We start from the raw sequence: 8312 nt of genomic DNA, 5'->3' as shown, positions 1-8312 counted from the left end.
ATCTTGAAAGACAAGGATTCTCATAAACAAATCTTTGATATCCAGAATTGTGAGAAGCCACATTGACCAAGATTGAAGACTACTTTTTGTTCTTCCTGTATTCTGTTTGTAATAATTCTTTTAAACAAAAACGAAAGCGAGAAAAGCCAGCTAGAAACTGGTGACTACTTTCTTGGGTGAAGAGTATTCAACAAGAAAGAGTCGTACTTTGATTCTGTGTTAGATTTCTGAGTATCTACAAGGATCAGAGGGTGATCAATAGGAAAGAGATCATTAAGATAGATAGGTTTCGGGGAGGAAACTGGACAATCTGTAATTGATTCTTTCTATTGGAGAAGAAAATCTGAAATCCGTTTGGATTTGCAGGACTGGATGTAGGTTGTCAAGTTGACAACTGAACCAGTATAAATTCTTGGTGCAATCTTCTCTAACCCTTAACTCCTTTGATTTACTATCTTGATATATCTGTATATGTGATTAAAATTAGATGCATGTTAAACATATTTTGTGATAAGTAATATTGTTTAATCTGATAATTTGACTTGTATGCATCTTGATTAATCTCATATCAATCTAATAAAACTTGCTAATCTTGTATGCCACAATTTAATTTCCGCTGTGTGTATGAAATTGATTTAATTTCATTAAAGAACTGATACATTCTGATATATTCCGCTTATTACGAGGTCATACATACCAACAATATCTTCTTTCTTTTTCAATTTCAAACCTATCTTTATTTTGAGAATATCTTTCATGGTGAGATCTCTTATCTCTTTGATTCACAAACTCTTCTCTCAAGACATTCATTTGAGTATTCAATATTTTTGTAAAGTAACTCATAAGATAAGTGATTCTAGGAGAAGGGGGATTTGTTTCACTTTCACTCATTATTTCAAAACAACAAATCAACGATTATCACAATAATCAAGTAAATAACAACAAGATAAAAAAAAAAAATAAGGCCCTCATCACTCACTAAGTATTTACACTCAAGAAATATATCACTCGTGTATATCACTCAATGATGGGTTTTTTTTCCAATGATGTGCACTCTTGCCTTTTTTCACTCAACCTCCTCTTTCAAGTTCTTAAAAAAAACCTAAATAAGAATTCAAATCAAAGAATTGAAACACAATGTAACAAGTCCACAAAAGCTATCAACAGAAGAGTTTCAAGAAGGACAACTCTAAATCAAAACTAAGAGAATTTAAAACGACAAACAACGAGAAAAAAAAAAACTCGGTAAATGAAGGCACACTCAAGTAGATTATCAAATAAACAATAAATATTAGAATTAAATGACTAAGTGATCCAAATATGTGGGAGGTAAGATACTAAAATAAAACTTGCAATGCCTAAAGGAGGTAAGAAGAATGCAAAAGATATTTGATGTTTCATTAAGAACAATTCAGGAACTTTTTTTTTTTTTTTGCAAAATACCTTTTTTCAAAAGTGCTTTTGTGTAGAATCACTTTTTCGCAGCACTTGTATTTTTAGATTTTTTTTCTCCGCATATTTGAATTCTTCGCATCTTTCTAATCAATTTAGGCTTTTGAATTTTCAGAATCGGACTTGTATGGAAGAAATAACATCAAAAACAAATTTGCAAGTGAAATTTTGGAACAAATAATTGCAAGTGAAGAAGATGAATGCAAAATTTTTGTTTCTGCAAATTTAGTTTCCAGCAACTGCAGATTTCGAATTTCATACAAAATGAAGTAAAAAATCATCAAACTAAACCATCCCATGCATATTATAACACTTATAATCAACTAACAACTCAATATTACACAAATAGAGATCAAATTTTAAAAAATTAAGCTAAAATTTCAAAATTTCCAAGAACTTCAAGAACATCAAAAACTTTAAAATAAAAATTAAGAACAAATGTTACCACTTGGTGACAAGCTCTGAATATCACATGATATGGAATTGAGTACTTCTACATGAGATTGAAGATCTAACCAAGTGATTTCTTGAGATAAAATGGTAAAATAAAAGGGAAATGAAACAAATGGGTTAGATGGAGAAGATGAAGAAGGCACCACAATCAATGATGATTGATAAACCAATGTAAAATCACCAATTGTAAGAAATCCATTGATAAAATTCAAGCTTAATCCAAGAACTCAAAGAGGAGACACATCTCACCCATAATTCTCTTTAGAGAAATTCTAATTTATTTTCAAAGTTATCTAAAATGAAACTCTTACAAAGTATTTAAAGAAGAATTTATCTTATTCCCAAAATAGGTCAAAAGACAATTCTCTAGACCCATATTGGGCTTACACCACTTAACCAAAATTATTACAATTCAAATTAAACACAAATAAAACTAAAAACTACTATAAAGTCTTGACTTGAAATATTCTTTGTTTTTCCTCTTAATTAGCTCATTTTAGGTCCTCATCATTGTTGTTGCTGGTTTAAAGAAGAACTTAGATTGTTTAATAGTTCCTTTATTTGATATTGTTGGTTGAAGGTTCTTTAATTGTTGAAAATTTCCCCCCAAATTTTTCACATGTTGCTTTGAAACATCTTGTTGCTGGTACATTGAATGATTTGATTCTAAAAATTGAGATGGTTTATGTTCATTGTTTTACTACTTTGTGTAATTATCACATTCACTGTGAGAGTTAGTATTCATGATTATGTAATTCTTGATCCATGTAACATGTTTGATGTTTTCATTGAAATCCTTTTTTCAATTTCTCTTGTCATTGAATAAACTATTTGCAAAATGTTGATGAAATTAATAAAACTTGAACGGTTGGATATTACGAAACTAAGTTAATTGAATCATGGTTCCTTTCCCAGTTTGATTTGCTTCCAAGCCATGGTTCATTATGTTTCATACTTTCAGTTCTTGCCAAATGCTAATATAGTCTTTCAACTATGATATAAACTCGTCAAAAGACAAAATTAACCACATTACTTCAAATTAGGTGTACTAAATAATCATAGCTACAAACACTATAAAACTCATAATCTAGAGTTAAAACCCATGAATAAATCCCACCAACAACATGTTTAATCTTAGGTAAAATGTGTGTTTTTGTAATGTTTGGTTGAGAATATTTAAATGAGATAGGAAGGTGAAAATGTTTGAATTATGGACTAGTTGGTAATATACTTGGTCAAATAGCTACAAGGATTAATAATACTTGACAGCAGGGGCAATATTGACAAGTTCAGTGTTTAATTAGTTAGCATGGCATGATGGAATATTATGTTATCTATTCAAAATTCTTTTCATTTGCTTTCCACTTGAAAAGTTTCATTTCTCATAAACTATGCTAGGCTTGAATGTTTTGCAGAAATACTTTTTTCCCAATATGCGGTTAGTTGTTCGGCCTCTGTTACACTCGTTGATAATTGATAGGTATCTAGCAGACTAGCAGGTTGTAACATTATGCTTCTAGTAACACAAACTAAGCTCAACCCCTTTTGTTAATCTAGCAGGTATCCTAGCTTGTCTAGATGGTTATATGAAGATTGCAATGGAACAAACAGAGGAATATGTCAATGGACAACTCAAGAAAAAGTATGGTGATGCATTCATTCAAGGGAATAATGGTATGGTACTAGTGCTTGAAATAAAATACTCTTGATTCTTTATTGATTTATATATGTTTGCAAACATAATTGAAAATTTATTTCCTTTGATGCAGTTCTAAACATCATTACTTCAAAGAGGACTCTAGCAGAAGGGGCTTAAAAATACAGGTATCCAAATATATGTTGGTTTGAAAGACACTTGTAACTTTTAATATTATGCAGACTATCTTTACTTAGCAGCTGTTTCCTATCTGAAGCTTTTTTACTTCATGTTTGTCATGGTAATTTAGTTGCTATGGTTATATATTAAAGCAAAACATCATTGTAAAATACTTGTTGGCGTATCTTGGCAGAACATTTTAGCTTAGTTCGGAATTTTGAAATGGTAGTATTAAATGTCATTACTTCTATGTAGTTTTCATTATTTTTAATGTTTATAATTCATATCTTCTACAAATATATAAATATATGGTAGCTTTAGATTGTAACTGGCCGAACTCTATCTAGACTGGATTTAAATAATAGATGCTGTTGAGGTACATAGTTCATGAACTGGTTGAACCATGGTGAACTTCAATCCAGTCAGGTTCTTATATTTGTACAAAATCAGTTTTTGTTATAACTAAACTGGTTTTAGAACCAATTTTGTTTTTATTTTTTATAAAAAAATCACTTAAAAATTGATTTTAAAACCAACTTTTTAAAAAGTTCATTGAAAGACGCTGTCAAATAACTCAGTGAAAATTAATTCTAATTGGTTTTAATAAAAATCAGTTTGAAATAAATTCAAACATATTAAACTGGTTTTTAATTACAAATCGGTTTTAAACTGGTTTAGAATTGAATACTAACTGGTTTGAATATTAACCAGATTTTTTTAAATGATTTTTAAAATCTAAACCAAATTATTAACGAGGTGTCATTCAATTTAATATTTGAATCATGGACATTCCTAGATTCAGCCTAAATCCATTTTTCTCGATATTTGTTATTTTAATTAATAAATTTTAAAACAAAATTAAAAATTAAAAATACTCTCAATCAGTTACTACAATAGAGACAATAAAATAAAACAATAATAAATAACACCACCACCACCACCACCACCACCACCACCACATAGATTCTGATCATATTTAATCTTCAAAGCAGGAGGAGGGTGGAGTCATAATCAATATTGGTCTTGGTCGACAGACGACAGTCACTAACAGAGCTGAAATGGTGAAGGTGTCGGATTGATGATTATGCTCTTAGTCGGCGGCAAAAGCACCACAACAATACTATGTTGTTCTTGACTTTGAACGAAATACACTTAGTATTTTTAATAAATTAGGTTTTCTTTTCTTTGTTAATTATGGTCAATCTATTACTATTTTTTTTCAAAATCAGCTCAAAAAGACCATTTTTTAAACTCAATCAAAAAATAACAAAATAATTTATTATTTGAGTCATTTAAAATTTATTCGTAATATTTTTTTATTGTAATGGGTCAGCCCGTAGCCCGCTTGGCCTGTCCGACCAAAACCCATTTTAAATGTGGGCAAAATGGTCTGGATGAAAAAAAATTCCTTATTTTTTTTATCTCATTTTTTAAAGCTCGAGCTATACTAATATAAATGGTCCGATTCATTTGTTTAACAGCTATATTTTATAACTAGATTATGGCCCGCGCGCTGCGCAGATATTAATTAATTAATTTGATAAGTTTTATAAATAATATTTTATGTATTATAAATATAGTTATTTTATAATATTACTTTATTGATTTATAATAATTAAATATGATTAGGAAAATTAAAATGAGGGGAAATCATGTTTATCACACTCATCTAATTTAATTTTTAAAATATTTTGTAAAATTCGTATGATAACTTATTATATAGGATAATTGTTTGACTCATTGTACTTTGATTGTTAATTTATTTTTCCACATATAATGGTATATGTATTTATTTGACGAAATAAAATATAAAATACAAACCAAACAATAAGATGTAAAAATTTATAAATATGATTTACTATTTAATATTTTTTATTTTAAAAAAATGTTAATGTTGAATTATATTGTAGCGTAGTCTAAATTTATTTGTTTTATTATTATGATTTTTTAATTGCGAGCATGAGAAATTGTTGTAAAAAAAAATTATTGAATATATTTTATCAAAAGTTTGTAAAAAAAAAAAAGTTGTTGTAGCATCGGAGTCTATTTTAAATATATATAATAGATGATAGATTTTAATAATTGGAAGTAACTTTTTTAATAATTTTTTAGATATTCATATTTTATAATTATTTTTAATAAATTTATGTATTTTCTGTCAAATAGAATATGTATTTTTATTTTATAAAATTATACTAAAACAATGTATTGACATTAATGAGTAATTTAATTTTTAACGTATAAAATCATTACTCACCATAAGTGAAATCATATAATTGTTCATAAAGAAAGATTAAATAAAGAACATTTATGTCGATATTTATGAGTAATTAGGTGGTTTTTTTTATTGAATTTAATGACCAATAATATAAATTATTACCATTGGTAAATGACTAATAATATTATAAAATAATATTATAAAATAGTTTATAAATTTATTATAAAATAACTTATAAAATAATTTGATAAGAATATAAGTTATAAATTATTATCAAATTGTAAAATAATTTTATAAGTTTTATAAGTAATATTTTATGTATTATAAGTATAGTTAACTTATAATATTACTTTATTGATTTGTAATAATTGAATATGATTAGGAAAATTATTGATTTGTAAAATAAATTTATAAGTTTTATAAGTAATATTTTATGTATTATAAATATAGTTATCTTATAATATTACTTTATCGTTTTGTAATAATTGAATATGATTAGGAAAATTAAAATGAGGGAAAATCATGTTTATCACAATCATCTAATTTAATTTTTAAAATATTTTGTAAATTTCGTATGATAACTTATTATACAGGATAATTGTTTGACTTAACGAACTTTGATTGTTAATTTATTTTTCAACATATAATGGTATTTGTATTTATTTGACAAAATAAAATGTAAAATACAAACCCAAAAATCAGATGTAAAAATTTATAAATTTAATTTACTATTTAATATTTTAAAAAAATATTAATGTTGAATTATATTGTAGCGTATTTTAAATTTATTTGTTTTATTATTATGATATTTGTAAAAAAAATTATTGAATATATTTTATCAAAAGTTTGTAAAAAAAAATAAGTTGTTGTGGCATCGGGAGTCTATTTTAAATATATATAATAGATGATAGATTTTAATAATTGGAAGTAACTTTTTTAATAATTTTTCATATATTCGTATTTTATGATTATTTTTAATAAATTAATGTATTTCTGTCAAATAGAATATATATTTTTATTTTATAAAGTGTTACTAAAAAATTTATTGACATTAATGAGTAATTTAATTTTTAACGTATAAAAACATATAATTTAATTGATAAAAATTAAGTGTTAACATATTTTTTCAAAACATATATATATAGTAAACTTTTGTTGATTATATTTTTTAATATATTCATATATTATAATTTTAAATAAATTTGTGTATATTAATAATTGGAAGTAATTTTTTTAATAATTTTTCATATATTCTTATTTTATGATTATTTTTTATAAATTTGTGTATTTTTTGTCAAATAAAATATATATTTTTATTGTATAAAATGTTACTTAAAAATGGATTGACATAAATTGAAAAAATTATAAATGAATTGACATTAATGAGTAATTGAATTTTTAACGTATAAAATCATTATTTACCATAATTGAAATAATATAATTGTCCATGAAAGAAAGATATTTATGTCGATATTTATGAGTGATCGGTGGTTTTTTTCCATTGAATTTAATGACTATTAATATAAATTATTATCATTGGTAAATGATAATAATTTAATAAAATAATTTATAATTTATTATAAAATAACTCATAAAATAATTTGATAATAATATAAATTATAAATTATTATGAAATTGTAAAATAATTATAAAATAATTTATAATTTATTATAAAATAACTTATAAAATAATTTGATAATTATATAAATTATAAATTATTATCAAATTGTAAAATAATTTAAAAATTATAAATTTATTATAAATAATTATAAAATAATTTTATACTTTATAAATTTATTATAAATTATTACCATTGGTAAATGACTAATAATATTATAAAACAATTTATAAATTTATTATAAAATAACTTATAAAATAATTTGATAAAAATATAAATTATAAATTATTATCAAATTGTAAAATAATTTATAAATTATAAATTTATTATAAATAATTGTAAAATAATTTTATAATTTATAAATTTATAAAATAATATTATTATTGAGAAGAGTATTGAAGGAGATTAGGCATTGAGAGCATCATTGAGAGGGGAGAAAGGAGGAGATGTCCACATCAGATGAAATAGAATGAGGTGGCATTCGGGGGGTGAGGTGGCATTCGGGAGTCTGTTTTAAATATATATAATAGAAATTTAATTGATAAAAAATAGCATTCAATTATAAATATATAATTTAATTGATAAAAATTAAGTATTAACATATTTTTTCAAAACACATATATAGTAAACTTTTGTTGATTATATTTTTTAATATATTCATATATTATAATTTTAAATAAATTTGTGTATTTTAATAATTTGAAGTAACTTTTTTTAATAATTTTTCATATATTCTTATTTTGATGATTATTTTT

Source organism: Cicer arietinum, chromosome 5 (genome assembly GCF_000331145.2).
Source record: "Cicer arietinum cultivar CDC Frontier isolate Library 1 chromosome 5, Cicar.CDCFrontier_v2.0, whole genome shotgun sequence".
Lineage (NCBI taxonomy): Eukaryota > Viridiplantae > Streptophyta > Magnoliopsida > Fabales > Fabaceae > Cicer > Cicer arietinum.
The sequence above is the reverse complement of the archived record's forward strand: the minus strand, read 5'-3'. Positions refer to the sequence as shown.